The sequence below is a fragment of the Cricetulus griseus genome, chromosome X, assembly GCF_003668045.3.
Source record: "Cricetulus griseus strain 17A/GY chromosome X, alternate assembly CriGri-PICRH-1.0, whole genome shotgun sequence".
NCBI classification, from domain to species: domain Eukaryota; kingdom Metazoa; phylum Chordata; class Mammalia; order Rodentia; family Cricetidae; genus Cricetulus; species Cricetulus griseus.
This window is the reverse complement of record NC_048604.1, coordinates 107,522,029-107,549,884: the sequence shown is the minus strand read 5'-3', so window position 1 is coordinate 107,549,884 and position 27,856 is coordinate 107,522,029. Positions and strand designations below refer to the sequence as shown.

Sequence of the window (27,856 nt, the reverse complement as noted above, 5' to 3'; positions counted from 1 at the left end):
ACTTCCCAGTACCTTTAGGGGATAACCACACCCCATTGTTATATCTGATCATTTGTTTGTTACTTTTTAAAAAAATGACTCACCTATTTTTATTTTATGGGCATTGGAGTTTTGCCTGCTTGTATGTCTGTGTAAGGGTATCAGATCTCCACATGGGTGTTAAGAACCTGGGTCCTCTGGAAGAGCAGCCATCTCTCCACCCCTCTTAAAGACTTATTACTGACTGAAATCAGAAGCACTCGGCTAGGACAGCCTACATCTTTTGGCATCCCCTGTGTTTTTCTTTGGCTTCCTCCATTCTCTTGGCAAAAAGTTTAGCATATTCTGCAGTCTCCTCCTTGTTTTCCTTAGTGTGTTGTTTCTTCAGAGCAATAGGTCAGCATTTGTGTCATACAACATGTGGAGTAACAAGACATTGAATCTTGAACGCATTGGTCCTGGGCTTCTGACCTTCTTTGTTTAAGGGCTTTCTCACAACATATTGGTGGACATCGTCTTCTTTAGATAGACTGAAAAACTTTCAGATTTTTCTAGTCCTTTTGGGCCCCAACTGTCAAGGCACAATAGTATCTGTCAGGCTGCCTTCTCTCTCTAGTAACTAAGCTGAGAACACTCAGATTGGCATCCGTAATGCATCTTCAAAAAGACATGGGCTTCTTCTTTCCAGTTCTCCTTAGTCTATAACAGGCATGCTGTTTACTCAATAGCAAGCACACTCTGCCATGAGTCAAGACCACTGATTCAGACCACATAACCCTTCCACTCTTCACCCAGAGCATCAGCAGCTACTTCTGTGATCTCGCACTGAACTCATAGAAAGCTTGCATTCATCATCTACTTCAACCAGTTTCTGACAGCCGTAGTTACATTTACTGGTTTCCAGGGGGGGGGGTCTCAAGAATTTTCTCAGAAATGTGTCTCCAACACTAGACAGATATCAAAGGGAGCTGATCCTTTGAAATACCTTAAGTTGGAAAGTTTGTGTGAATTTACCATAGGCCAGAGAACACTTAGGTGTTATGGAATTTCCTGTCCGGGTCTGCAGCCACATCAGACCCAAATGAACACTCAGAGACTTATTTATATTAATTATAGTACTATTGGCTGATGATTAGGGCTTCTTATTGGCTAGCTCTATCTTAATTATTAACCCATTTCCATTAATCTATGTATTCCCACATGGTCTTATCTTACCAGAGAAGGCCTCACTCTCATCCTCTCTTTCCTGGGCTCACATGATGATTCCCCTCTGCCTACACCTCCTAGAATTCGCCTCATCTCCTAGACCCACTTATCTTGCTGCCCTGTTGGCCACAGTGTTTTATTCATCAACCAATAAGAGAAACATATGCACAGAAGACATCCCCATCACTTAGGAAGTCATGTCCCAACCAGCACCTGAAGGATGGATTGCCAGATGCTAGACTTGCTTCTGCCAGGCATCAGCTACAACTCTTGGAAGCAAGAACTCCTGCTTGGGTGGTGGCTGGAGATGTAAGCTGGGCTGGGTTGTAGTGCCAGCTCCTTTGCCATTGTTTCTCTAACTGTGAACATTTTTTCCCTTCTTAAGATGCTTTTGCTCCATTCTTGTTTTGTACTTTTGTTTCTACCCTTGTCAAGCCCTGGGAGCATTTGCTTTGCTACTGTTTTCACTTTCCACTTACAATGACATTGACAGGCTAAGGAAAAGAACAGGCTAGTGCCATACTTTCCAGGTTCTTTTAGGTTTCATTATTTTCTGGGTTCCTTTAAGTTACAGGTACTTAATCCAAGACTGCATGTGGTAAATTACATTGTGGCTTTTCAAATCCACATTGCCTGTCTGGTGGATTCCTCTTTAAAGAAGGAAATTCACAAGCTTGGCATGAGGGTGTATGCCTTTAAACTCAGAAGCAGGCAGATCTCTGTGAGTTTGAGGCCAGCCTGGTCTACAAAATGAGTTCCAGAACAGCCGGGGCTGTAGAGAAACTGCCTCAAAAAAAAAAAAAAAAAAAAAGAAAAAAGAAAAAAAGGAAATTCACTCTGCTATCATTGCTATCATGCTTGCCTCCCTATCTAGATTGAGAAATATGATATGTACTGACAGATTATAAATTTGAGAAAAGTGGTCAAAGAAGCTGTTGAAAGGGGAATACTGGAGGTTCAACCCACAAAAGAACCAAGATCTTCTTGCTTCATATAATCATTATATTATCCTACAACTTGATCCCTTTATAGGAGGGAAAGTACTTAATAAGTTTTTCTTGTTGTTTACTTCCATTAGCAGGCACACCCAAAATAATTGTGGGTTCATGCTTCCAAGCAGTTGATCATGCTAAGTCTGTCTATGGAGGTCTCAGGTTAGACATTGGTAAAGGCAGACTCCTCTGTCATCTTGATAATCCTTGACCTTGGGTGCAGACTGACACTCACCCACGACCTTATAAAGTTTAAAAGTATCAAGGGGCGACACTTCAAAATCAAATGTTTTGTCTCACACAGGACTCTAATTGTGTATGTATGTGTGTCCTCTCTCTTGTTAATCTCACTTTCCAGTACGTGACCCAACAGATGATAAGACAAATCTATTCAAGTTCTAAGAAAAATAGGTGCTTTGAGTCCACCAGTTATCACTGGACTCAGCTACAAGCCTTCAATCCAGTGTAAACCAATGGGTTTTGTACACCAACATTTATCTCATAGTAGAAAGATGTCTGTGTTTTTAAAAAGACAGCTTGTGCATGGAGAGGGTAGGGAGGACCCTCTGTCTAACAATTTCTCAATAGTAACTCCAGCATCATAGTTTTAGCAGAGATTTCTTAGTTGAGTCTTTTTTTTTTTTTTTTTTTGAGACAGGGTTTCTCTGTGAAACAGTCCTGGCTGTCCTGGAACTAACTGTAGACCAGGCTGTCCTTGATCTCACAGAGATCCACCTGCCTCTGCTTCCCAAGCTGTGGGACTAAAGGCATGCACCACCACCATATGACCTTAGGTGAGTCTTGATGAATGTTGTAAACAATTATGTTTTGCTATAGCTTTGCTGCTTCTGTGTGTCTGCTACATACTCTCATCCAAAACCAACAAAAGCAGGTGGATCTCTAAGTTCAAGGCCAGCCTGGTCCACACAGTAAAATCCAAGATAGCCAGGGTTATAGAGATACCTTGTCTCAAACAATAACAAGACCAAAAAAGCATGGTTATGGTATATGGTTCTATGTACTGTACAAAGATTGTCTTTTGATTTCTCTAAGGTTTACAAAGGCTGATAGTTTAATAGTATATGCACTATTTATTTTATTATTTATTAATATTAATTAATTATTAATTATTAATTATTTAATAATATTTATTAATTTATTACATTGACCTATGTATGTGGTTTGGATTAAGCTTCTCATATTACGCCTATAAGCTAAATAATTTTGATCTTCATAAGACCAGCTGTGGCTTGTTGATTGCAAATGTTCCTTCATAGAAGGAGAGGGTAAGGAGGACCATTGGATTTTCACCTGAGTATAAGTCCTCTCCTCCAAGCCAATCATATGCAATTCTTCCTTAATCACACACAGCCTCATGGTTTGGGGAGGAGTCAGAGGATATAGGCTGGGAAAAACTAGAAAGAGGGCAGCTCTGCCTTTTTGGCTATGGGGAAATCATCATACATACTGGATGAAGACTTTCCAGTGTGGCTGCTTTCAGGTCATCCTCAGTCCTGTCAGGGACCCCTCACCCATGTTCTGTAAGGGTCTTACAAGGAGAGGATAGACATGTCTTAGTTCCCTCCACAGGGAAAAATTCTCACAACAAATGGTAAATTTATCTGTTAATGTTTTTATGCCTCATGGTAATAAATAAGAAAGAAAACCAGTAAATAAAGAAAATGGTAGCAGGATGCAAAACTGTAAACGGTTTTAGTAAAGAATTTGTGTACAAAGATTAAGATGTCTGGATGTTTCCAGAATAGAAAATAAAACTAGAGAGTTATAAAGTTCTAAGTAATTTATTTAAGGTATGTAAAGGATGAGACTTAGCGATGATGCATATGATTATGTTAGTTCCTTTTCTATTGTTGCAGCGGTGGGGGGGGGAGACGACATCAGGACCAAGACAACTAATAGAAGGAAGGGTTTATTTGGGCTTATGGATCCAAATGGTTAATAGTTCATGACAGAAGAGCAGAGGTGGCAGGCTTGCAGCTACAACAGTAAGCTAAAGGTTCACATCTTGAACTGCAAGGAGGAAGGCAAGAAAAAGCACTGGGAATGGCTTGTGGCTTTAAAAACCTCCAAGCCTACCCCCCAGTGACGTAGTTCTTTCAGCAAGGCCACACCTCCTAACCTACTCAAACAGTACCATTAACTGGGGACCAAGTATTCAAATATCTGAGCCTGTGGAGGATATTCTCATTCAAACCACTAGAATGATATTAAAATTTCTAAGTTCAAAGTTCAATATATTGATGACAAACCTCTGCTTAAATCAATAGAGATATTGATCTGTTCTCAATAACAATCACAAAGACTGGCTTAAAGAAAAAAAAATTTAGCTGGGCGGTGGTGGTGCACACCTTTAGTCCCAGCACTTGGGAGGCAGAGGTAGGTGGATTTCTGTGAGTTCAAGGTCAGCCTGGTCTACAGAGCTACAGAGAAACCCTGTCTCAAAAAAAGATTGATTTAAAAAGAAGAACAGAGGCTGGAGAGATGGCTCAGAGGTTAAGAGCACTGACTGCTCTTCCAGAGGTCCTGAGTTCAATTGCCAGCAACAACATGGTGGCTCATAACCATTCACTATGAGATCTGGTGACGTCTTCTGGTGTGCAGATATACATGGAAGCAGAATGTTGTATACATAATAAATAAAATCTTAAAAAAAGAACAAAAATGTATGTATAGTCAAAGTTTATTTATGAGTGTTTGGTTTTTGCCCAAGCTTTATCTAAATATTACACAGTATTTAAAAGTACCCGACTGATCTTCTGGATGTTCAGTAACCATATTTTGACCACTAATGTGGTCAGAAGGATTTAAAAGGAAAATATTTAACCTCTTGCCAAGATAAGGTCAACTAGGTCCCAGGGATCTGTGGGACAGCTCTCAACATATCCTGTAACTATTGCTATGAAAAAGCACATGGAGGACCTTGGTGGATTCCATGGCTATTGGCCAGTCAGCTTGTTTATTAAACCAATCACAGTGACATATTTCACACAGTATAAAGGAATATTCCACAGCATAACCTGACAGTTGGAGTCTTTTAATTAGGCCATCTGGAGGAGTACCCCTAAACTACCATACCCAATACTCCAAATTCAACTGGAAGAAACCAGAACAGTCACCACCCCAATCCTATAATGTCAGTGAGGGTTACCTCTTCAGAGGCAGTAGATGGAAAATTGACTAGGGTGTTTAGGGTAAAAAGATCTCAAAGAAAAGCAACCAATGTCTTTCTTGAGTAAAAGCCAAAAGATGTCCTTGGTACTGTTAGCAGCCCCATCTTGCCAGAAGCCAAAGATGCCAAAATTGTTTTGAGGACTCTGATTATTAATCTGGTTCCTAAACTTCTATAAGGTTACTTTTTCAGAAGGAACAATAGTAAAATAGTAGTAAAGGCCTGTTAAGACAAAACTCCTTCTGGTCAAGAGAATAGAATTTCTGGCCAGGATAAAAACCTCACATTTCAGTTGAACAATATCAATGACTTGGTTAAGGGACCACCTTAAACCACGCTTAAGCTATCATTTATCACAACAATAATTTACTGTTACTAGAGACTTGTTACTAGAGACTTCAAACAGCCAACATATGCTAGCAAAGGTAAACGTATAATAAAGAGGGGAATAAGCCAGGCAGTGGTGGTGCATGCATTTAATCCCAGCACTCGGGAGGCAGAGGCAGGCCACCTCTGTGAGTTCGAGACCAGCCTGGTCTAGCTAGTTCCAGAACAGCCTCCAAAGCCACAGAGAAACCCTGTCTCGATACCCCCGCCAAAAAAAGAGGAGAATAGTGAGAAACACTTCTTTTTAAAAAAAAAAATCAAAGGTACTTAGCCTAGCAAGGACTCATGTTTCCTGAACCTTCTCCTTTCTCTTTGTGTCAATTAGCCAATCACACCAGTTTGTGAAGTCAAACACCCACCAATGGAATTTGATGCATTTACCAAATACTTCAGGGAGAAAACACAGGCGCCCTGATGGCCCCTGTGTTGGTAGCCCCATTTGGATTGAGGTGCACTCTTTTTGAAAAGAGAATTGCCTTGCCAAAGTGCTTTCGCTTTGTGTGCCCTTCCGCTTTGTGCAACACTGAGACTATTCATTGTTTGTTTATGCATGTAGAACAGTGTGCATGGAAGCTGCTCGGCCAAAGGGGTAGATTATCACTCGCCAGTCCCCCCACCCCACCCCCTAACTTTCAAATTCAACCTTTTTTGTCTACTCTGTGCAAATGGATCTGGTTCTTTAAAGTATTTTTCCCTTTGTCAGGTGGCACTGAAGCCTTACCAGTAGAGGGCAGCGGAGAGAAACGTGAAGAAGGAGTTTGCTTTATTTGTGTGCCATCTTAGCAGATGCCTGTAGCACTTGCAGCTTCTCCAGTGTTTGGCTAAACGGGGAAGCTTCACATTGCCAGTTTAGAAACTAGTGCACCAACCCTCCTGAGCTCAGTTGAGGAGGGGAAGGAGGATAGGAGGGAGGGAAGAAACAGGGTATTGCCCCCCCCAAAAGGCTAAGGGGATGGGTAATTTCACATTGCAAGTTTAGAAGCTAGACTGAGTTTAGGAGCTAATGTTAAAATTTTTGCTTAAATTAGAAATAAAAAAGGAGGAGGGGCGGATGAGACATAAGACTAAGAGACATATTAACCGGTTTATTATAGGCCCAGTAGAGTAGGGAGACTAAGAGAGAAGAGAACATGGTTAATGGCTGACCACCATGGCCGGTTGCCAGAGAGAAGAGAAGAGAAGAGCAGGAGCAGGAAGAAGAGTAGAGAGAGAGAGTATAGAGAAGAAAGAGAGAGAAAGAGAGCATAAATGGGCAGGGGTCTGTCTTTTAAAGGGGTCCTCTGCACCTGTGTGCAGACTTAGTTCCCATGGAACAACCCTGGGCTGACCAGGGTACTGCCTATTCCACAGGTAACAGGGGCAGGCCAGCATAATGCCTGAACCTTTCAATCCCACCTTTACTTATTATTTAAAAAAGGTGGGATGTTGGACATGGCAGGTTAAGGAATAAGGACGTCGAATTCTCAAGACTGCTTCCTGCTGACGTGGGGGGCGATGACCATCTTTGGGGGACCTGAGAAGGTTGGGGTGCTGCCACATCCTGGGGCAGCTGGTTGTTTCATCACAGTCCAGGCTGTATGGAACTCCCTGGCGCCTCTTAGACCTGGCAAGATGTTACCAAGCACCCATATAGTGGCTCACAATCATGCATAACTCCAGTTCTAGGGGATCCAACACCCTCTTCTGAACTCCATGTGCTCCTGATGCACATATATACATGCAAACAAAACATTCATACACATAAACAAACAAATCTAAAAGTAACTTTTATAAAAGGGCTGGAAATGTTATCTCAGGGCTAGAGCATGTGCAATGAATGTCATGGTTCCAACCCCAGCACTGGAAAGGAGGGAAAGAAGGGAGCTGACGAAGAGAGGGAAGAAAAAGAAAGTGACTAGGGTCCCAACATCCCTGTGCACCTCTTTCTGATGCATGGTTACCAGCAGCACCTGGTAGTTGCCAACTGCATGCGATTTGCCTCTGGATCCAAAAGCATGCACAGCCTCTCCGCTTCCCAGCATTCGCACTGCATGGCTAACAGCACCAGTTGCCAGCAACTTTCCCTGGCACAGCAGTATTGCAGCAGAAAGTCTCCAGTTAGACTCCTTCTGCTATGGTTTGAATGTCATCCAAAAAATTCACATATTGGGGGCTTGGTCCCCACCCAGGGTGCTGGTATTATTATGAGGTGGTGGGATATTACACAGGGAGCCATTGAATACAGTGAATTATGCCTATTACCTCAGCTCTCAGAAGCCTAAGTTACATAGATCCTGTGGTTCAGCACACTGGCTATTCTTCCAGAGGACCCTGGTTCATTACCAACATGAACATGGTAGCTTACAACTGTAACTCCAGTCCCAAGACACCCAACCCCCCTTTTCTGTCCTCCTTGGGTACCAGGCATGCACAATGGTGCACAGACATACATTCAGGCAAAACACCTATACACAGAAATAAAAATAAGATGTGGACCGTTTATCCCAGCACTCTAGAGGCAACGGCCTTCAGAGCTTTTTGAACTCAAGGTAAGTCTGCTCTACATAATGAGTTCCAGCACTTCTGGAGCTACATTGTGAGAACCTGTCTCAAAAACAAAACAAACAAAAAGAGGTGGGGTTGTAGAAAACCCTAAGGTTAATTGATGGAGTACCATTGGAAGAGCTTGGGGAAGCCTGGTCTATTTTTTCCTTCTTATCTGGCAATGTGTTGGCTTGCTACCACATAGTCTTGCCATCAGTCAGGATCACCATGAGTTTCACAGCTAAAGGGGAGTCCTCACTAGAGTCTGTCCTATGCTGTTTAGACTGTCACCTTCAAAATGTGGGCTAAATAAGCCTTTAGAAAATGTTTATTTATTCTCTCTCTCTCTCTCTCTCTCTCTCTCTCTCTCTCTCTCTCTCTGTGTGTGTGTGTGTGTGTGTGTGTGTGTGTGTGTGTGTGTGTGTGTTTGCCTGTATGTATGTACACCACATATGTGCAGGTGCCTTTGGAGCTAGAAGGTGTCAGTTCCTATGGAACTGGAGTCACAAGCAGTTCTGAGCTGCCTGGGATGGTTGTTAGAAACAGAACCTAGGTCCTCTGCATGAGCAGAAAGCATTCAGGACCGCTGAGCCCTCCCTCCAGACCTATGTTAACCTCCCTCAGGTAGTTCATTAGAGTAACAAAAGAACTGACTAAGAAACATCCCATGAAATGCTTTCTTTAACATCCTAGAGAGTGGCTTCCTGTCAAGTTCCAAAAAGCAGACTTCCAGCAAGTTCTACCATTTGGTGAACCATAGCCACGTTGTCTCCAATAAAGACTGGTTCTCAGCCATGAGTAGAGGGCAGCAAAGGTCTGTGTGGAAGTTTCCCTTGAGTGTTGTTATTTCAACTGTGTTTGTACTTTTCAGTGCTTTCTAGAATATATGGAGTATATTTTCAGATGGGTTCTCATATGTAGCCCAGGATGGCCTGGAATTTAGTATGTAGCCCAGGCTGGTCTTGAACTCAGAGATCTGTCTGTCTCTGCCTCATGAGTGCTGGGATTAAAGGTATCCGCCACCACTCCTGGCTCTGACAGATATCAATAATAGTGTAACGTCCTTTTCTTTCTATTCTATCATCTGGGTCATTTTCCTGTGTTTTCCCCTACTGGTGCTTATATTTCTCTGCTTCTTTGCATGTCTGACAATTTTAATTTGCATTATAGTTTATCTTTTATTAATAATAATAATAATTATTTGTTTTGCTGAAAATGGAACCTATGGCCTTTTAAAATTGTTTTTATTACAAATAGTTATTTAGCTGTGTGTGCATGCATGAATTCATGTGTGTCTGCCAAGTCTCTTCCCCATCATGTAGGTCCCAGAGATCAAACTCAAGTCATCAGGCTTGGTCAGGCACCATATCTGCTGAGCCACCTCACCAGCCTTGGGCATACAAGGCAAATCCTCTGCCATGTGGCTAGAATTGTTGTTGGATGTCAGACATGAAATCTACCTTTTTAGTGCTGAATTTGTCATATTTAATTTTTTTTTCTGAGACACCAAGCCACACATTGGGAGCTTGTTTTCAACCAGGCTAAGGAAGATTGCTCTTCTTGAGTTTGACAACTAGTTCTTGTGAGATTTCCTCACCTGTGAGTGCTCACCAAGATCCAACTGGAGACATGAAAGCCACCACTGGAAGTCTCCAGGGCTTTCTTTGTCTGTGCAAGAGTTAGCTCTGTGTTAGTCTGCCTTGCCCTGTGAGTATTACCTGCCATTATCTCCAAATCCAAACTGTGTCTTCTAAACTCCTTTTGAGTATTAGTCAGAAATCTCCTAAGGAACAGAACTAGGAGGGAAGGGGGAGGGAGGTATGGAGAGAGAGAGAGAGAGAGAGAGAGAGAGAGAGAGAGAGAGAGAGAGAGAGAGAGAGAGAGAGAGAGAGAGATGATTCATTATCTACACAATTGCACAATCCTAAAAGGGAACTTATTAACTTATTAGATTGTCTGGCTGCACTCTCAGAGTGAAAAAAAACTCAGTAGCTACCAAGTCCAGGAAACTGGAAGTCTTAGAACAAGTGTGACCAATGATGCAGCTTGAGTTTTAAAGCTGAGGCTTTAAACCCATCCCCCTGGAGGGTTTGCTGCTGCCAAGTCTTCATTTCACGGCTGAGCATTCTGAGCCTGCTGTCTATGGAAGGAGGGGTGGAAGCAGCAGCAATAATAAAATGTTCCCACTCAAGTAAGGTCAAGGGCATGCACTTTTTCAAAAAGTTTCCTTTTGTTCTTTGACAATATCTGAAATGTATACAATGCATTCTGATTACTCTCACCCTCCACTCGCTCATCTCCCGCCTACCATTGTCAACCCTCCTCCTCAGTGCAATTCCCTTCCCGACATTCATTTCTCTCTTTAAGAAAAATTGTGACCTGTTTAGTATAACTAGGCCCATGTGTGGGACCATGGGTGAGGAACTAAGTCCATTGGAGCCTGGTGGTCTCTCCAGTGGGTATACAACTGAAGACAATGACAACCCCCTGCAAGAATCTGTCAGCTATGACCTCAGGTCTTGCATAGACCAGCTGACCTCAAACTTAGAGCAATCCTCCTGCCTCCACCTTCCCAGTACTAGGATTATAGGGGTGTGTCACTACCCCTACCTCCTTCCCACTTTGGTTTGGATGGTACAGTCCACATTCAGGGCAGGTCTTCCTGACTGCATGACAATTACTTCTCAGGAGACACCCAGAAGGATACTTTACCAATTTTCAAGGTGGCTCTCACTGCAGTAAGGCTGACAGCCAGGATTGATCACTGCACCCTCCCTGCAGCACTTGGGAGAACTCTCCAGACAATCAGGATTCATCCATTTGTTTTTCTTCTCTCAGGTAGCACGATAGCACCTTTCCTGTGGCCTCACATCTGGAAGCGTTTGCTTCACAGATATTACCTGTTTTTTTTTTTCCTTGTTGTTTTCTTGTTATGACAAGAGAATAATCTCTTCTCTGTTACTTCATCATGCATGGAAACAAAAGTTCCTCTTCTAATCTGCATCCTGAGATCCTGTCTTCTGGAACACAACATTGACTCGTCCGTAAAGCCCCTGTATCACAACATCTCTGAAGATAGGGGTCACTTTGCTCTTCCAATGGAAACATAGGTGGCTTTTTTTTTTTTTTGACAATACTGTAGCTCCCTCAAACCATGACCATTTTTCTCTCCCACCAGTGATTCTCAAGACACAAGTCCTTCTGGCACTTCATGGATGACACCCCCCCCCCACCTGCTCCCTCCTTCCTAGGGAAATCCCACAGCTCTCACTCTTCTTTATCACTCCCCTCTCCAGGCTCCTTCTCATTCCCCTTCAGTTTTTGAGGACTTTATTCATGAGTCACTACCACACTATACCTCACTTGTGCAGGCTTTTTTTTATGCAAGTGCTCATGTGTGCACATGTTTTGTGGATATATGTGCATGTGTGTGGTCCATGTGCACATATGCACACATGGAAAAAAGACAGGGGTTGATATCAAGTTTCTCCTTGATTACTATCTCCACTCCCACTCCCAAGACAGGCTTTCTCTGTGTAGCTCTGGCTGTCCTGGCACTCGCTCTGGAGACCAGGCTGGCCTTGAGTTCACAGAGATCCACCAGCCTCTGCTTCCCGACTGCTGGGATTTAAGGCGCTCACCACGAGGCCCGGCTCCATCTTCATTTTTGAGATAGGCTCTCTCACTTGAACTGGAACTCACTGATTGACAATGCTGACTGGGCAACCAACCCCATCATAGATCCTCCTATCGGTATCTCTCAACCCCCAGCACTGGGCTCATGGAGGCCATGCTCAGTTTCATTTTGGGGGTTTTTGCTTTTTGAGACCGGGTTTCTCTGTGTGACAGCCCTGGCTGTCCTGCTCAGTTTTTTCTGTGAGTGCTGGGGATCCAAACTCAGGCCCTTATGCTTCTGCAGCAAGCACTTACTTACCAAGGGCCATCATGCCCAGTGTTTGATTATGGACTCAAAATCCACTTTCTAATCGTCTGGCCTCTCCACTCATATTGTATTACTCTGCATCTGCCACCAACTACCACTGTTATATTGTAGGCTCTGTGGTTAACAATATCGTCAGGCCCTCAATTTCATTCATTGAAGGTTACACCTCCGCTCCTCCTAGCTTAGCTCACCTTTCTTTTATTAATGATAGTTCTTGAGACAAACAGAGGAAATACACGCATGTAAATACAGACAGATGCCTCTTAACTTACAGTGAGATTACATCCTAGTAAACCCAGAATCAGTTGAAAATATCATAGATCAAGAGGCATTTAATATACTTCAGCTACTAAATGACACAGCTTAGTATAATAGTGTGCTTAGAGCATTGGCTATTTCCCCTCATGACTGGAAGCTACCGCTAACCCGCTGATAATACCGAGCATGAGAAAGACCATACTGTATATTGCTAACACAGAAAAAGGCCAAAATAAAAAATCCCAAATAAAGTTCAAGTGAGTACATATTACTTTCACACCATAGTAAAGTAGAAAAATAGTAAATTTGACCTTCATAATTCTGAGACACACATACACATAAATAGAGAGAGAGAATGGGAGAAAGAGTATAAGGAATTGGCTACCATAATTAATGGGGAGAAAGCTCCAAGAGCTACAGATTGAGTCAGCAAGCTGGAAACTTAAGTTTGAAGGCCTGAGACCCAAGAGAATCACTGACGTATGACCCAGACATAGAATGGCAGGCTCGAGTTCTAGGAGGAGCTAATGTTTCAGTGTGAGTGCAAAGGCAGGGGAAAAGTCAACATCCCAATTCAAGAGTATTCATGTAAGTATTCTGTACTTTGGAAAGGTCAGTCTTTTTATTCTAGTAGGGCCTTCAACTAGCTGATCAAATGAGGCCCACCTATTAGGGATAGCGACCTTCTTCACTTAGACTACTGATTTAACTGTTAGTCTCATCCCAACACTCTATCACCATAACACTAAAAAGAATGTTTGACCAAATATTTGGGCATCCTATGGCCCAATCCAGTTAATACACAAAATTCATCATCACACATCTGTTCATTAGCAATTTGACACCCATACACATCCTTAAACCATACATAATCTTAAACCATACATAATAAGAATTGGGTGGCTCCACCTCACCCCTCCAAAAGTAACAGCTTAGATAGAAAGCCATCAAGAGAACTTTTAAAACTGTGATATGGATGCTAACGTGTAGCTCTCCACAATTGATGGCTTCTGGAAGGGGTGCTGGTGGGGAAGGACTCAGTTCTATTTAAGGGGCAACACAAATTGGATTGTTTTCCTTTCTTCTTTTTTTTTCTGGGTGGGGGAAGTTTCACAGGGGAGAATACCTGGGAGGATTGGGAAGTGGGTGTGCTTGGGGTTCATGAAGTGACACTCTCAAATAATAAATAAAATATTATGGAATAGAGAACTGGGTGTGGTTGCACACACCTGTAATCCTACCACTTGGGAGACCAAAGAAGAATGGATTGATTGAAATCAGTCTGTGCTACATAATAAGGTCATAAGCCCTACTCTCCAAAATAAAGAGAGAGAAAAAAAGGACAAGGACACTAACAACCTAACCACCTGTAATGGCTAATATTGGTTATCAACTTGACACACCTGCGCAAAAGGACCCTCTATCAAATTGGCCTGTGGCTATGCCTTTGTGTGTTCTCTTGATTGCTAATTGATGTAGGAGGCTCTAGGTCACTGTGGGCAGTGCCATTCCTATACAGGGCTGTATAAGAATGGTAGCTGAATGTGAGCAAAGTAGCAAGTCTGTAAGCAGGACTCCTCCATGGCCTCTGCTTCAATTCTTTCCTCCAGGTTCCTGCTTGAACTCTTGCCCTGGCTTCTGTTTCCTCACCCTGCTGCTTTTGGTCAGTGTTTGATCATGTTATAACTGTTCTATTACAAACACTTGCCCTCTCCCTAGAAGAAAAGGAAAAGTTCTCAAATGTTGCCTCTTCTTTTTAACAAAAAATGGTTTTATTACATCTTATGTACATGAATGTTTTGCATGCATGCATGCATGTCTCTGCATCGTGTGTCCGATGAGGTCTTAGGAGGGTGTCAGATCCCCCGGAACTGGAGTTACAGAGCTACCATGTGGGTGCTGGGAATTGATCCTGGGTCCCCTGGAAGAGCAACCAGTGCTCTTAACTGCTGAGCCATCTCTCCAGTCCCTATTTCCTCTTCTAAATATCCTATAACAAATACTGATATAAAATGAATACAGCTAATGACAATGATGAGAGAGGAAAGAAAACAAAGATACCTAATTCATAGATATACTCTTCTCACAATAAAGAGGAAATATGATTAAAAGCCTTGTTTCTGTAACTAAACTCCTAGTTATATGTAGTGTTGTAGAATGTTAAAGATGTGTTACATTCATTTATGCTGTGGAATATTTGTTTAATGATGCAAAGTTCTGTTGCATTTTTTATATTGCATTTGTTTAACTCTGGAAAGCTTTGTTACTTTGCCTGCCAAAACACCTGATTAATTGGTCTAATAAAGAGCTGAATAGCCAATAGCGAGGCAGGAGAAAGGATAGGAGGAGAAATCTAGGCTCGAGAAAAGGAGAATAGGAGGACGCCAGCCACTCAGTCAGCTATGGGGTAAGAAGGAAAGAAACATATACAATAAAGAAAGATAAAAAGCCCAGAGGCAAAATGTAGTTAAAGAGAAACAGGATAATTTAAATTAAAAAAGAAAAACTGGCTAGAAACAAGCCAAGCTAAGGCTGGGCATATGTAAATAAGAATAAGTCTCAGTGTATTTATTTGGGAGCTGGGTGACGGGCCCCCAAAGAGTAAACACACACACACACACACACACACACACACACACACACACACACACACACACACACTACAATACAGTACTACTCATGACTACCATCTTTCTTCTACTCATTCTTTCAACTGCTCCCGGTTCTTTACCTAGAGCGATTCAAACCTTCATTTCTGAAGCATGTGGGCCATGGGTAGTCCTGTCTGGATTAAGCTGTCATAGTTTTCCATTGACCTTTGTAACAAGTCATGTTAACTCTTAGAAATGCTCTAAGCCTTAAGTGTAAGTGATCCCCTGTGTTCCAGAATACTCTTCCTTACCTCCCTTTAGTGGTCAGGACCAACCACTGCAGCCCACACCATAATTTCCTTCCTTGTCTATTGGCTCTGGCACAAGGAACCCTAAATGGCTGGATGCCATTCTTCACTACTAGGGCAATGGAATCACTATTCTGTCTCTAGAATTCATTCCTCTAGCAGTAAGACCTCTAGGCCGCAGGAATGGGAAGCACCTTATGACTCAGGCAAGCCAACACATGGAATTAGCCATGTATACCCTGCAATCTATATTAGAACTGACAGGTTTTGTCTGCCCATTTAGCTTTTGATACTTTTATATGTATATATGATGCATTCTGATTATGTTCTCTCAGTCCTCTCTTAGCTCCCTCCCATTTCTGTAATTCCCCTCCCCATCTCTACCAGTCCCTTTCCCAGATTCATGACTTTGGATTTTGTTTAATGCTCTTTTATTTTATCCATGGCCATTCATGTGGCCATTGGATCGAAACTATCTATTTGAGCCTGATGGGATCACCAAAGGGCACACAACTGAATGTAATGGCCACCCCTATCCCTGAATCTATCAGCGTATAGATCCGCAATGGGAGGTAAGATTCCCCACAGCCTCTCCTCCATCTATGCCTGCAGTCATCTGCAGTTGCTGTGAGTTTGTGATTGCAGTAGCTGTGTCCTGCCCAGAAGATGCCATTTCATAGCACTTCTCTCCACATCTGGAACTCGCTCTGGAGACCAGGCTAGCCTTGAACTCACAGAGACCCACTTGCCTCTGCCTCCTGAGTCCTGGGATTAAAGGCATACACCTCCATCCCCACGACGAATAGTACACACTCTTAGCCATTGAGCCAGGCATGGATTTCTGCCTATGGTTTGGATTTCAAGTCCAATTCATAGCAGTAGTGCCACTATTGCACATGCCTGGCAGGTTGATGTTGGTGTGCATGATTCATAGCTTGGGCAAGACTATTGCTATCTTATCTCCCCAGCAATCTGCATAGCACTTTATGGCACTATGAAAGCTAGCTGGCAGTGAGGAAGCTTCCAGATTAGTGGAACCAACTATTTTGAAGATGTTTTAGGACATTAGTCATCTTTTTAAAAATAATTTTTATTTAAATTAGAAACAATCTTATTTTACATATCAATCCCAGTTCCCTCTCCCTCCCATCCTTCCCTGCCCCCACCCCCACCCCCATACCATTCCCCATCCATTCCCCAGGGAGGGTGAGGCCTTCCATGGGGATCATCAAAGTCTGTCACATCATTTGAGGAAAGGCCTAGGCCCTTCCCCTCGTATTTAGGCTGAGAGAGTATCCCTCCATGGGGAATGGGCTCCCAAAGTCCATTCGTGTGCTAGGGATAAATACTGGTTCTACCGCAAGAGGCCCTATAGACTGCCCAGGCCTCCTAACTGACACCCATGTTCAGGGGGCCTGGTTTGGTCTTCTGCTGGTTCCCCAGCTGTCAGTCTGGAGTCCGTGAGCTCCTCCTTGTTCAGGTCAGCTGTTTCCCCGGCCTGATCTTGACCCCTTTGCTCATCACTCTTCCCTCTCTACAACTGGATTCCAGGAGTTCAGCTTAGTGCTTAGCTGTGGATCTTTGCTTTTGCTTTCATCAGCTACTGGATGAAGGCTCTAGGATGGCATATAAGACAGTCATCAATCATTATAGGGGAAGGACATTTAACGTAGCCTCTCTACTATTGCTTAGATTGTTAGTTGGAGTGATCCTTGTGGATCCCTGGACATTTCCCTAGTGCCAGGTTTCTCTTTAAACCTATAATGACTCCCTCTATTAAAGTATCTCTTATCTTGCTCTCCTCTATTCTTCCCCCCGACTCAATCTTCCCGATCTCTCATGTTCTCCTGAACATAAGATACTAACAACAGAAAAACAATAGATGAAAAGATGTTTGTTTACTGTTATACTTTTTTTTTGAGACAGAGTTTCTCTTTGGCTTTGGAGACTGTCCTGGAACTAGCTCTTGTAGACCAGGCTGGTCTTGAACTCACAGAGATCCACCTGCCTCTGCCTCCTGAGTGCTGGGATTAAAGGTGTGCACTACCAATGCCCAGCTTACTGTTATACTTTTGAGAGGGGATTTCATATAGATCAAGTTGGCCTCAAACTTTCTATGTAGCTGAGGTTGACCTTGAATTCCTAATCATCCAGTCTTCACCTTCCAACTGCTGGAATTACAGATGTGTGCAACCACACCTGACCTCTTCAACAAAGGTCTAAGCACTCTAAGAAAAACAGTTAAGGCTAAAGAACTGGTTAGAGAATTCTCAGAAGAAACACAAAAGACCAGTAGTTTTTGGAGTGCTCAGTATCCTTAGCCATCAGAAAAATGCATACTACTTTGAGATTGCGTCTCCACCCCCATCATAATGGCTGTCATCAAGAAAATAAAAGCTAGCGAGTATGTAGGGATAGAGGAGCCCACAAATGCACCATTGACTGGCAAACTTGTACAGCCATCATGGAAACCAGCATGGACACTTCTCAAAAAGCTAAAAATAGAAATTCTGTATGATCCAGATGTACCACTTCTGGGCTTATACCCGAAGGGCTTTATATTCTACAGAAATACTTGCACGCCCATGTCTACCACTACTCTTTTTATGGTACATATACGCAATGGACTTTTCTGAGGCAGGGTCTCTTATAGCACAGGTTGACCTGAAACTTACTATGTTGATATGTAGCTAAGGATGACCATGAGCTTTTGATCCATCTACCTCTAGCTCTCAAGTTCTGGGCTTACAGGCATGTGTCATCACTCCTGGTTTTATGTGGTGGTGGGGCTCAAACCCAGAGCTTCATGCATGTTAGGTAAGAACTTTATCAACTGAGCCACATCCCCAACCCAGGAGAGAATTTTATTGAACCACAAAGAAAAATGAAATTTGGAGGAAAACAGATGGGAAAGATTATATTAAGTGAGGTAATTCAGGCTCAGAAAGACAAACACCACATGTTCTCTCTTATATGTAGATCCTAGTTTCTGGCTTTTATATGTGCATTTATGTAGGAGTGGGTGTGCATAGATCCCAGAAAACTATAAAGGAGCCCATGAGAGAAGAAAATATTCTTTCAGAGGGAGTAGTGGAACACATGTGATATGAAAGTGGAAAGGAGGATACTGGCTGTGGGAAGGTTCAAGCCAGGGGGAGTGGGTAGAGAGATGGGGGAGGGTAACCAAAACTAATGCTATATGAAATGGCCATAAGGAAATCTCATACCTGATAAGATAATCAAGAAATAATTAAAAAAAATACTTTGAGCAGAAGTACTATACCCTGTAGGGGTGGATAAAACAACTCTCAAAAGCTATAGGTTATTTAACAAAAACCCCAGTGCCAAAGGTGGGATACTTATGAGTTGTTATGGAGGTTTCTGAGGCCCCCAAAACAACATAAGTAATTACCATTGTTGTTGGTTGCCCACCAGAACTAGATAGTAAGGCCCTATTGCCGGAGACAACACGTATTTTAGTCACAGGACACAGCTGGAAGTGTCTTCCCTGCTGATTAACCCTCAGTGCCAGAGATGCTACAGAGAGTGAAAATTCTCAGGCAAGAGATGCAATGGCACCAAGTGTGTGGCAAACTTTTTCACTGGGTTTGATATCGTCTTCCAGGAAAGAATTCCTGTCTAATACTATAAACCTGGTCAAAAGCCCATGGCTTGGAGGGTCCATAGGTCCTAGTGGGGAAGTTACTGCTGTTACTTGCTAAGTGGACAATGATGTCCCTATCAGTCCCCTTCTAAATAACTGTTGCTTTGATCTACTATTTTGTTCCACTCAACTTCCTCTTGGGGGAGGGAGCGAGTAAGCGCAGACTCAAAGGGAGACATGCAAGTTGTAGCAAGCTCAGTTTGTTTCAGGAAGTGGAAGCCTTATGTACCCCCACCCGCCGAGAGGAAGGGGACACTGTAGCGCTGCCATCAGGGTCTTTTGTGGCGGCTGGAGACTGGTTCTGGGTCACCTTGTCTCATGGCATGGCAGCTGTTGCCAGGGGCTCCATTGGCAGACCTTGGTTGGCTCAATTTGGGGAAGTTACTACTGCATGCTCAGTTAGCTGGTTTAGTCCACTTTAGGCCCCCAAGGGCCTGTTGGCCCCCAGGCCCTTTGTGCCTGGGCAAATATCCCCCACAACTGTTTATGCTATATTAGTGATGCTGTCAGTTTTATCAGAGAAGCTTCAGTAGTGACCTCAGAGACTCATAATTAGTCGAAGTACTGAGAGTAAATGGCTGTTGGATATTCAGCTATAAATGGGATATCATTCTTTCTAAGGCTCAAGGAACATTTAAAAAGGAACAGTGTCCTGGCTAATTTTATGTCAACTTGACATAACCTAGAGCCATTTGGGAAAAGGACTCTCAATTGAGAAAATGACTCCATAAGACTGACCTGTAGGCAAGCCTGAAGTGAAGCATTTCTCTAACTATTCTTTTTTAAAGATTTACTTATTTATTTATGTATACAGGGTTCCATCTGCATGGATCCCTGAAGGCCAGAAGAGGGCACCAGATCTCATTATGAATGGTTGTGAGCCATCATGTGGTTACTGGGAATTGAACTCAGGACCTCAGGAAGAGCAACCAGTGCTCTTAACCTCTGAGCCATCTCTCCAGCCCCCTATCTAATTATTCTTTATCAATAAAAACTTAGGAGTCAGCTATCAGGGTAAGAACCTGAATAATCAGAGAAGCAGCAGAAAAGTGACTAGTGACCTCCTCTCTCTTTCCTCTATCCAAAAGGGCCAAGAACCTTTTGGTGGGTAGGGGGTTCAAGACAGGGTTTCTCTGGTTTTGGAAGCTGTCCTAGAACTAGCTTTTGTAGACCAGGCTGGTCTCGAACTCATAGAGATCCACCTGCCTCTGCCTCCCAAGTGCTAGGATTAAAGGTGTGCACCACAACTCGGCAGGGCCAAGAATCTTTCTAAGCCTTAACATACTACTTCCAACGTCTTCTATATGTCCTCAGTCCTCCAAAACCTCTCTGGCTAGTTTTGGTCAGCTAGTAATTAGCTCTACTGTCTGATTCAAAAACGATCTTTATTGGCAGTCTCAAAAGTGTCAGAGTGCTATCAAAATATCCCACAATACTAGGATATTTTTTTTCTTTTTAAAAAATTTTTGTTTGTTGTTTTGTTTTTTTCCTGGGGCAGCGTTTCTCTTTGTAGCCCTTGTTATCCTGGAACTCACTATGTAGACCAGACTGGCCTCAAACTCACAGAGATCTGCCTGCTTCTGTCTCCTCTGCTGGGATTAAAGGCATGTGCCAGCACTGCCTGGTGGCATTTTGTTAATTTTAGTAATTGATATGGAAGAGCCTAGGCCATTGTAGGTGGTGCCATCCCAGAGATGCTGGTCCTGGGTTCTATAAGAAAGCAGACTGAGAAAGTCATGTGAAGCAAGCCAGTAAGCAAAACCCCTCCAGGGCATCTGCATCAGATCCTACCTCCAGGATCCTGCCTTGTTTGAGTTCCTGTCCAGACTTCTCTCAGTGATGAATTCTAGTGTGGAAGCACAGGCTAAAACAAACCCTTTTCTTCCCAAGTTATTTTTGGTCATGCTTTTTTTCAACTTTTAAAAAAAGAGTTTATTTATTTATTATGTATACTACATTCTGCTTCCATGTATATCTACACGCCAGGAGAGGGCACCAGGTCTCATAACGGATGGTTGTGAGCCACCACCATGTGAGTGCTGGGAATTGAACTCAGGACCTCTGGAAGAGCAGTCAGTGCTCTTAACCTCTGAGCCATCTTTCCAGCCCCCTGGTCATGGTGTTTTATCACAGCAATAGAAACTAAGACAGACAGTGAGAACTGGAGAAACAGAGAGAGAAATGTGAATTTCTGATTTCCAGGCATAATATGGCTGTTGAACCCACAGCAACTGTGGATTATCTGTACAAGATGTGTATAAGATTGGGACTATAAAAAAACAGAAAAAAAAAGATTGGGCCTATCAACACCCTGTCACAGAAGGGGATGGCATTCCACTTCTTCTCCAAGGCTTTATATGTAGTTAATGGTTGATAGGATCTGAGGGGCAAGTGAAATGTCTCGGCACTTTCCACTTGCTACCAAAGAGGATACTGAGAATGGCAGGAATCTTTTGATACCTCAAAGCTTGCTCCCGGTGATGCATGTCCTCCAACAAGGCTACATCTCTCAATCCTTCCTGAACAGTTCCACCAGGTAGGGAACAAGTACTGAATATATTAGCCTAGAAGGCCATTCTCATTCAAACGACCACAGTTAGCATCTGTGGTCTTTCAGAACTTGGGGAGCATCAGTATAAACCTTTCTAGCTTTTAAAGACCCCATGAAAAAAAATAAGCTGTTCATGGTACTGGCATAAAACCAGATATATCAATCAGCACAATAGAACTGAAGGCTCACACAAAAATTCACACACCTACAGACAACTGATCTTTGATAAACCAAAAAAAAAAAAATCAGCCTCTTACAAAACAAAAAACCAACCAATCAACCAACCAACCAACCAAACAAACAAACAAAAAACTGGTGCCAGTGAGACTGTATAGCTGCATGTAGAAGAATGAAAATCGATCAATATCTATCACTCTGAACCAAACTCAACTCCAAATGGATCAAGGATCTAAGCATGACACCAGATACACTGACTATGGTAGAAGAGAATGTAGGGAATAGGCTTTATATGCAGTTAATAGCTGATAGGATCTGAGGGGCAGGTGCAATGTCTCAGCACAGAACACCATTAGCACAGGCATTAAGATCAACAACTAATAAAAAGGACATCCTGATGCTGAAAAGCTTCTGTATGGTAAAGGACACCATCATTTGGTGCAAAGAAATATATATATGTTGGCACAGATCTACTTGCTTATCTATGTTCATTATTGCTCTATTCACAATAGCTAGAAATTTAAAATAGTCTAGATGTTTAACTGAAGAATGGATAATGAAAATGTAGTATATTTACAAAATGTAACATTATTCAAAAATGAAATTATTAAATTCTCAGGTAAATGGATGGCACTAAAAGCAATCATCCTGAATGAGATTACCCAGACCCCAAAAGACAAATATCATATGCTTGCTCTTATATGTGGATGTTAACTTTTATGCTTTAGATTTTTATGTTTGGATTAGAATATCCACTGAGCTTAGGTAGTGTCTAAGGTTTCTATTGCTATAATAAAACACCATGAACAAAAGCAACTTCAGCAGGAAAATGTTTATTTCAGTTCCATATTAAAGTCTATTACTGAAGGAAGTCAGGACAGGAACTCAAGCAGGACAAGAACCTGGAGGCAGGAGCTGATGCAGAGGCCATAGAGGAGTGCTGCTTACTGGCTTGCTTTCATATAATCCAGGACCATCAGCCCGAGGGATGGCACCACACACTACGGGCTGGTTTCTCGGCTACTGATCTTTAACTGAGAAAATGCATCACAGGCTTTTGAAGAGACTGGAATTTTAGGGAGAGCTTGGGTATTTTAAAGAGACTGAACTTTTAGCCAGGTGGTGGTGGTACATGCTTCTAATGCCTGGGCTGGGAAGGCAGAGACAGGCAGATCTCTGTGAGTTTGAGGCCAGCCTGGTCTACAGATCAAATTCTAGGACATCCAAGGCTACACAGAGAAATTCTGTCTAGATTCCCCTCCCTAAAAACAGTGACTGGACTTTTAAGGTGTCTGAAGTTTTAAAGACTGGGAATTTTAAAGTTTGGAATATGTTTTATATTGTAGTATTGAGGAAAGGAAAGGTCATAGTTTAATAGTTATGTGTTTGTGTATCAAATTGATGGGGCATCAAAGGTGCTGTCTGGTTTTATGTCAACTTGATACAAGCTTGAATCATTTTGGAAGAGGGAACCTTAATTAAGAGGAGGAAGAGAGACTCAAGCTAACATACTTGTTCTTTCTTGCCATGTGATATCCCTAGCCATGTCATGATACAGCAGGGAGGCCCTGACAAGATATTAAACAGATGGTGGTTTCATGCTCTTGGATTTCCTACCTTCTAAAATCATGAGCCAAATAAGCTATTCTTTGTAAATCACCCAACACCTGATACCTTGTTACAGGAATAGAAAATGGAGCAAGCCAGTCACTATACTAGGAAATGCTCGAGTTTGCCTTTGAGATTTTACAATTTGGAATAAGGACTCCCAAAACAATTTACATATTTAGTTCTGCAAATAGATACTTAAAAAGCAATTTGGTAATTCAGTGACAGATATTGTAACAAAACAGTAAATATTTTGTTCATGATAAAGAGTTTCAAAGAAGGAATCTGGACCCCAGCTCAAAGGGGAAAGATAGTTAAAATAGTATTATTTACCTTAGTTGGTATTTATAATAAATGGCAACTTTATTTTATTTTTTGGTTTTTCGAGACAGGATTTCTCTGTGTAGCTCTGGAGACCAGGCTGGCCTAAAACTCACAGAGATCCGCCTGCCTCTGCCTCCCGAGTGCTGGGATTAAAGGCATGCACCACCAATGCCCGGCATAAATGGCAATTTTAATTACTCATAATCTATTTATAGTCTACCTCTTTAATTCTTCTAAATAAACCACAATTCAAACTGAAAAAAATCAATTTGACAGCACTCAGGAGGCAGAGGCAGGCAGATCTCTGTGAGTCTGATGCCAGCCTGGGCTACATAGTGAGTTCCAGGACAGGCTCCAAAGCTACACAGAGAAACCCTGTCTCGAAAAAATCAATTTTGGGGGTGGGGGTGGCTGAAGCGATGGCTCACCAGTTAAAAGTAATTTCTGCTCATCTAGAGCAGTGGTTCTCAATCTTCCTAATGTGTGACCCTTTAACACAGTTTCTTATTTGGTGACCCCCACCACCACAAAATTAATTTTTGTTGCTATTTCACAACTGTAATTTTGCTACTGTTATGAATCACAGTGTAAATATCTATGTTTTCTGATGGTCTTAGGTGATGTTGGACCCAAAAATGAAGTCCAAGTCCGGGAGACGCACCCCACAGAGTCACTCACAGGACACAAGTTCGATGCAAAAGCAAAAGGATTTTATTCCAACGCGTTGGGGTCGTTCCCTGGGAAGAGAACGACCCCGAGTTTCCAAAGCAGGCAGTTTTTATGTCTTTTTGGTCACTAGGCAGGAGTGTGACAACATATTGATTGGCTATAACATAGATGAGTCATTTACTGATTGGTTGGGAACTGAACTTACAATTTTGCCCACGAGGGGTTTGGAATGTTATTTTGGTTTTTACACCTGCAAGGCCATGGGATAGCTAGTGGTTTTTCTGGGAACTTATACTTATTCTCCAAACTTGGGTGCTCTGTAGCAGGGTAACCCATAACAATTTTTAGAAACCAGACAGTTGTTGAAGATAATAGAAACTAGTAATAATAACAATTTCCAGAGACTGGTCATCATGACCGACCATTTCATGTGTTCTTTGTCCCAGAGCTGTGTGTTCCCAGAGTGATTTTTAAATACATGCTGGTGGGTATCAAGCTAGGCTTGAGTTGGGGTCTTTCAGTGACCCCTGTAAAGGGGTCATTCAACCCCAAAGGGGTTGCAACCCACGGGTTAAGAACCACTGTTCTAAGGGATCTGAGTTCCAGTCCCAGCACCTGCATCAGACAGCTCACAGCTGCCTCTGACCCCAGCTTCATGGCAGCTGATGCTGTGATGGTTGGTCTTAATGTCAACTTGTCACAAATTAGAATCACCTGATTGGGGGGAGTCAATTAGGGAATTGTCTTAATTGAGGTGGGAAGACCAGTTCTAAATGTAGTTGGAAACTTCTGGTGTCAGCCCAGATATTTTTAAAGGGAGCACAACAAGAAGGAAGGTTATTCACCTTTTTCTTACTTGGCCTTCCCTCTTGTTACCAAATTGATTTACCTTGTTGCCCCTACTGTTTCCTTTGCTGATATCACAGACAGTACTTTCAGATTTCTACTCTTGACAAGCACCTCTCTAGGAAACCTCCTGGCTTTTGGTACTACATTGGGATGGCTGAGGCCCCCAGTGAGTGGCCTAAACAATGACCAGGTTCTGAGGTACTTATGTGTGATTCAGCTGTTCGATTCTGAAGTAAGCTAATTTAGTTATATGTGTATATTATTATATATAAAACATTCTATGTAAATCAGTCCATGCTGTCACTTCTGTCCCTTTAGAAAACCCTGACTAATACAGATGCCCTCTTCTGGCCTCTTCACTCACCCACACACGTGTGGCATATATTCCTACAGACACATACAGAGGTAAAAGTAAAAGAAATGTTTTATTTACAAAGGTCATTGACCACACATGTTTTGGTCACAGTCATTAAATCAGCACAGAAATGTGATTAATACATCTTAGAACAGTAATGTGATGTCAAATTCAAGGAGAATCTAAATATCTACAGTTAAAGAACCTGGTACTTAAACATACGAAACACTTAAGATAAAAATGAAAACTTAAAAATGCCGAGGACCTTATAACACAGGAAAAGGAACCAGAAAGAGTTCAGGGAATTCATAGCATGGCTGAAAACAAACCGGCACGGAGAATTCACACTCTTGAAGTATGCGACGTTACACATTTGGAAAGAAGAGTCCAAAAAGGTTCAGAAGAGTAATACTACAGGATACAGACTATATCCTAGAAACCTCATACCCTGAAACTCAGAGAACTCCAGCATTCCAAGGTATTTATAGCCCTAAGACGGAGAAAAAGAAAACATCTCAATGAACTCACATCCTCTGACACAGGCTTCCAAACACTTCAGCACCTCATTTCATGGGTCAGCAACCCCCAAATATTTCTTGAAAACATAAACTCCAAATGTTCAAGATCCTCATACTACTGGGAAGTGGAACATCAAACAGTTTGAAGACTTGCATAGTTTCTCCAATGGTCCAGAAATGTGATGGAAGCCAATAGTCCCAGCTGAGAGAGAGGCAGTTGATCCCTTGAGCTCAGATGCTCAAGGCCAGTCCAGGAACACAGTGAGACCCTGTCTCTTTAAAAAAAAAAGAGAGAGATGGAGCCAGGCAGTGGTGCTTTAATCCCAGCACTCGAGAGGCAGAGGCAGGCGGATCTCTGTGAGTTCGAGGCCAGCCTGATCTATAGAGTGAGTTTCAGGACCGCCAAAGCTACACAGAGAATCCCTGTCTCGAAAAAAGATAAATAAATAAATAAATAAATAAATAAATAAATAAATAAGAGATGGAGGTAAAATGACTCACAATAAAGGAGCTTGTCACCAAACCTGATCCATTGGACCCACATGGTTGAAAGAGAGAACCAACTCCTATATGTTGTCCTCTGACCTTCACACACATGCTGAGGTAGACATGAATCTACACACATTAAACAAATGTTAAAAAGACCAGAAGTCTTACATTTTCCTCATCAGATCCAGCCTTCTGTCCTCCAAGAACAATAGTCTAGGTGGTTTGTGTGACATGGTTGCTGTTTTCCCCTTCCAGCCAGGGAGCAGGCTTTTTCCAGACTTTCCCAAGCCTTGTGAATGCCTAGTGGTGTTCTTGGCATATAATCCTGCAAAGCTGTAGGAAGTCCCTGTAGTGGTTTGAACCAGAATGTTTCCCACGTGCTCAGATATTTGAACACTTGGTCCCCAGTTGATGGCACGGTTTGGAGAGGTTTAGGAGGTGAGGCCTTGTTGGAGAAGTATGTCACCAGAGACAGACTTTGCAAGTTGAAAGCCTCACACTCTACAGTTCGCTCTCTTTGCTTCATTCTTGCAGTTGAGATTTGAGCCCTTTAGCTTGCTGTTCTTATCACCATGACTACTACTTGCTGCCATGCCGCTACCATGATGGACCCTTATCCCTCTGGAACCACAAGCCCAAATAAACTCTTCCTTCTATAAGTTGCCTTGGCCATGGGGTTTTGTATTTTTATATTAATTTTTTTTAGTTTTTTTGAGACAGGGTTTCTCTGTGTAGCTTTGGAGCCTATCCTGGCACTCGCTCTGGAGACCAGGCTGGCCTCGAACTCATAGAGATCCGCCTGCCTCTGCCTCCCGAGTGCTGGGATTAAAGGCGTGCACCACCAACGCCCAGCTATTAATTTATTTTATATGTATGTTTTGCCTGCATGTATGTATACACATGGCATATGTGCATTATGCTTTGTAGTGAAGACCGCTATTTGACCTGATCTATATAAGATGGCTTGAAAATCGCTTCAGAAACCCAGAACTTCTCACCACCTTCTCACTGTTTCAACAAGAATCTCTTCACTCGCAGTGGTGGTGGCACACACCTTTAATTCCAGCACTTGGGAGGCAGAGTCAGGTGGGTCTCTGTGAGTTCAAGGCCAGCCTGATCTATATAGTGAGTGCCAGGACAGGCTCAAAAGCTACACAGAGAAACCCTGTCTCAAAAAAACTAAAAAAAAAAAAAAATCCCTTAGCTGGTTTGTTCCACTAGACCACTAGACACCAAAGAAGTTGCACTCTCCCACTTTTCCCTCCCTAACTGGCA

General features: G+C 42.5%; 1 pseudogene; it reads right to left on the bottom strand.

Moving 5' to 3' along the window:
* Positions 1-253: 253 nt before the first annotated feature.
* On the bottom strand, positions 254-27,174 carry LOC107979219 (annotated as a pseudogene).
* Positions 27,175-27,856: the final 682 nt, after the last annotated feature.